This window comes from Acyrthosiphon pisum, chromosome A2 (genome assembly GCF_005508785.2).
Source record: "Acyrthosiphon pisum isolate AL4f chromosome A2, pea_aphid_22Mar2018_4r6ur, whole genome shotgun sequence".
Taxonomy (NCBI): Eukaryota; Metazoa; Arthropoda; class Insecta; order Hemiptera; family Aphididae; genus Acyrthosiphon; species Acyrthosiphon pisum.
In genome coordinates this window covers 83,052,444-83,057,604 of record NC_042495.1, presented here as the reverse complement: position 1 = coordinate 83,057,604, position 5,161 = coordinate 83,052,444, and positions in this window count along the sequence as shown.

The window sequence follows — 5,161 nt, the reverse complement described above, 5'->3', positions numbered from 1 at the left end:
ATGATATGATTAATTTGGAATTTATTATAGGTACCTAATATAATATTATGTCTTATACCTAGACTAACATACCGTCTCCGCTCAGAATCGTTTTTCTTATACAATGATATTATATCATTGAATTCAAATTTAATACCATCCATTATACAGTGACCCACTTGTAACCTACTGTACAGCAGAGCGAAATCCACTTACCCACCTTTTTATATTTGAAACGATTGCATTTTACAAGAGTAATATTTATACTGGCCTATTGCAAATCAACAGAAATACCGTTGCTTATGTCTGAATAAAATATACAAGCTGTTATTTTTGATTTTCTGCCATTCGAAAAAAACTGCCGTGGTCTGCTTGATATCTTATTGGTTATATTGAATCGTATCGTCTGTCATCATGAACGTGATTGAAAACCAGCCGCTTTCCGCTGGGAGGATAGAGATGATGCGTGTTTTTACTGAATTGAGGGCCGCGAAATTCTATCTTCCGCGAGAATGGGACGTGGAGCGGAACATTGTCGGTACAGAGCGGCCCAGCCGCGAACAAGATCCCGCGCTGGATATCTCGGCACGGCCGCGTTCGACGATCGTCCGGGAAGCCGAAGACATCGTGGCCGCAGCGGATCAGCGGACAGGCTACATGTCAGACGCCGATATATTGGGAGTTGAGCTGTTCGGAAAGCCGACTGAGGTACCGGTGTACCGAAAAATTCAGCTGCCCAACTACGCGGGTTCGGCGTTCCCGGTCCGCAATGGCCATCGTCGACGCTGCATTTAACCCGTCCGCTGGTGCTGTCGGCGGACAACGTGGTGGTCGATCCGACCGCGGACGTGCAGCGGACGTCGCCGTCACCGCCAGAGGTCAATTGGCGACTAACGGTCCGTGTCGGACGCGATGACTGTCCGGTCAGGGGGCGGTGGTGTTCACCACCGCCCAGAACGTCGTGCCATCAGAGCTGGAGGCTGGTACAGCGGATCGCTTGCCGCAATCGAAGGTACGTCGCCACACGCTCTGGTGCCGGATAAAGCGATTCGTCGGCGATATGTTGTTATGCTGCGGTACCTACGACGCGTCTGACGTGTCTGAGGAGATGTGCGTTTTCTCAGACGGCCAAGACGTTTCACACGTCAGAGGCAAGTGAACAGCTGTCGTCTGGCCGCCGATAGCCCGACGCAGGACAGCCGCAAGTACCGGTGCGTCTGTCACGCCATGAGTCCTGACATATCATAGTTTGTATTTATATTGTTGTATGTTATTGTATTTAAATTATTATTGTCCCATATTTTGTAATTCACCATAAATCATATTTTGTAATTCACCATAAATCATATTTTGTAGTTCATCATAAATCATATTTCATTAATCATATCATATTTTCGTACCCACAAATTAATCGCAACAGTATACCAAATGTTTAATGTATTAGATATTTTATTGTAAATTGTAAAAAATGTTTTTTTATAATATGTACATGTTAATTATTCTTTATGGTGTCAAACCTATACTATTAACCTAACCTAATGTAAAATGTATATAATATACGATGTACTCAGTTCTGTAATGCCTAGACGACGTGATACAGTTGTATAATAATTGACGTTCCATTCGACGTGACTTCACGTGGAACTCAGCCACATGTTTACTTGTACGTTGTGAAGACCACGGATTGTCCGTGGGGTGCCGAAGTCCCCCCTGCACGTGTCAGCGGTATATCACCGCCGTTTTGATGTAATTGAATCGGCACATAATATACGAATGACAAAGTGGATGCGAGCTGATCGCTTGAAGTTCGAAGAAAGTATGCTTAGCTTACAGCCGAAATTATAAACATTTTTTTGTTGTTGATTTGCATAAATAAACGTTTTTGTAATGGTTTTATACGTTCTTGTACGTTTTTATTTGAAATAGTATTACATTAATTATAAGATAGGTACTTTTAAACGCGTCAACACCGCTATAACTAGTGTAAAATTAATTGATGTGTCTTTTGAAAATGGTAACTTAATTTCTTTCAGTTTATTAAGTACAGTGAAACTTCTAAATACCGGAAAATCTCGGTCACTGACATTTTGTCCGCTATTTAGTGTATAGGTATCAGGCTAGTTCGTTAGTTAAAGTTGTAGATTTCAGAAAGACTTCTTTTTCCCATTATGGTCTCATGATAAACACAAACTTGTGACACTTAAAATTGTAGATTTAATTCAATTTGGGTGTTCTATAATACTGAAACCGTTATTTTATTATTGAAATACTCTCCACTGGGAGTGATAACCCAAACATTTTTTTGTACATAAATATATTAAATATTAATGAATTAATATTTAACATTTATGTACACCTCTAAAATGTATTGTTAAAAACCATTGTTCTTTATAACAAAAAAGCCTTCGGGTGGTTTAAAAAAAAAAAATAATTAATTAACTAGAATACATATAATCGCTGTATATAGATAGGTTAATGAAAATGTTCTACCCCAATACATAAATACAATGATCAATATTAGTTTACACACTTTTTCTTCGGATGAAACTATAAGTTTATCACTGGAGATCAACTTAACCACTTGTTCCAGGGATAAAGATAGGAACTCGTCACCGCCAACTACTTCTCTAAGAATCAAAATAGAACAAAAATAAATAACATATCCTTCTTGAACCATAATAATAAAGTACTATATTTCCTACAAAAAATGTTGTTGAATATATAATTCTGAACTTTTTGACAATTTCGTACAGCTATGTAAATCAGCTATATCGTATATACCAATACAATTTGTAGGCCTGAGTTGTAACTGTAAAAAATCACAACATACCTCTTTTACTTCTTGTAACTGCATGAGATTTGCGGCTGAAATAACATCTTGAGAAATAAACAATATACAGTTTAAATAATTCAGTATTCTTTGATTAAATCTTTTGTGTCTCGAGTATACTAACACAATACACTGTATTTTAATTTTAATACTTTATTTAAATTATTAACATGATGATGCGTTTTTCACATTTTTACATAATTATAATGTTGAGGTTACAAGTGAAAAACATATTCAACACGACTTGTGTATATCATGAGTATGTGTGTGTGTTGGATTACCGTTACCGCACAATACGCAGTGTCGCCAACACCACATCTCTCCCTACTTAATTTGACAATATAATTTTTATAATTTTAATAATAAATTAATTACACTCAATACCTCATCTTGTTCAGTTTCTTTTTGTATCATATTTTTATTTATACCATGAAAATAATCATTAACAAAATTAATTGTTGGCACATCCATTTCCCTATCATTTGTATGTGTGATTGCTAACCTACTTAATGCGTCAGCACTTTGGTTATTTTCAGATTTAACATACTGAATACTATAATCATAATTCGCTAAGAACAAAGCATATCTCTGTATCCTATTAGCTGCCACCTGAGGTAAACTTTTTTTTTCATGAAAAATATATGTTAGAGGTTTATGATCAGTAAATAAAATGAAATGTCCCCCATATAAATATTGGTGGAATTTTTTAATACAAAAAACTATAGCTAATGCCTCTTTGTCTATCTGAGAGTATTTTTGTTCCGCAAGATTCAATGTTCTAGACGTATATGCAATCGGCCTTTCTTCATTGTTTGGTAAGATATGTGAAATTACACCCCCAATACCATATGAACTAGCATCGCATGACAATTTAATTTTGTAATTTTGATTGAAATGTATTAATATTGGAGCTGAAGTTAGGATTTTTTTTTATTTCATTAAAAGCATTATCACATTTCTTATTCCAATTAAATTCATTATCTTTTTTAAGTAGATTGTATAATGGATATAATATTTCAGTGCTATTTTTAATAAATTTAAAATAATAATTTACCATCCCTAAAAAAAACTTAACTTGTGTTATATTAGTGGGAATTGGTGCTTCTACAATTGCTTTAATTTTTGTTTCACTTGTATTTAATCCATGTTTATTTATTTTGTACCCTAAATACTCTATTTCATCTTGAAAACAGATCACAAAAAATAACTTGCCAAAAACTCTTAATAGGTACAAATAACTAGTCATATAATGTGAAAAGAAATTAACATGCATTTTATTTAGCTTATTTATTAGTTTTAGATATTTTAATTTGAAAATCTTGTACTGTACAACTACTGTGACTTCATTCCAATTAACCAACAGTATTAAAACCTACAGACATTTGATCATACTATAACAATATTATAATTATGACAAAAAATGATAATCTAATTAATCAAAATTCTTTTATTTATGATAGTTGAAGGTAGTATGAAAATAAGCAATACAAGGGGCCTAAATGTTCTGGTAACAAAACCAGGAATCCTCACAAAAATGATGAATTTTGATTTCAACTATATTATTATGAGTTACCTATAGCAATCTATTTTATTATTTATAGGTACCTGTGGTGACTATGAAAATATAATCATGAAATCTAATTAATATATGATTTCGTCTCTACTCCCCTATCTATGTTATTATAAGAAAATAATATAAAAAAATGTGGACAAGTGGATGTCACTCTGCTGTATAGTAGGTTACAAGTGGGTCACTGCATAATGGTTGGTATTAAATTTGAATTCAATGATATAATATCATTGTATAAGAAAAACGATTCTGAGCGGAAATGGTATGTCAGTCTAGGTATAAGACATATTATATACTTATCTAAAGTATTAACACGTTGACTGCCACCGGCCGCCGGCGGTCACACGATTATGCATCATCTGTACGCCAAGTATATTTTTCAGTGTCATTCCAAATTTGTATATTATACTATGTATTTGAAAAAAAGTTTAAAAATATAAAAAAAATTTTAAAAATTACATCAAAAAATTTGTCAGTCCCGTGGCACACTCCGATAGTGACAGTCGTGTACGGTAAAGTTCCGTGCGTTATCTACAATACGACGTTTTCATACGGTTTCACCACTCGTGACACGTCATTTGATCCGATAAATAATATCCGGCGACAAATGATCCGGTAGATAATAACCCGGCGATAAAATAACCGGCATCAAAAATATCCCGTGACAACGATAACCGGCGATAATCAGTTTTCTGTTTTTCGTGTTGTATAAATACACTCTACAATACGATTTTAACACAACACAACACAACTTCAACACACCACACCTGTAAGGTTTTATT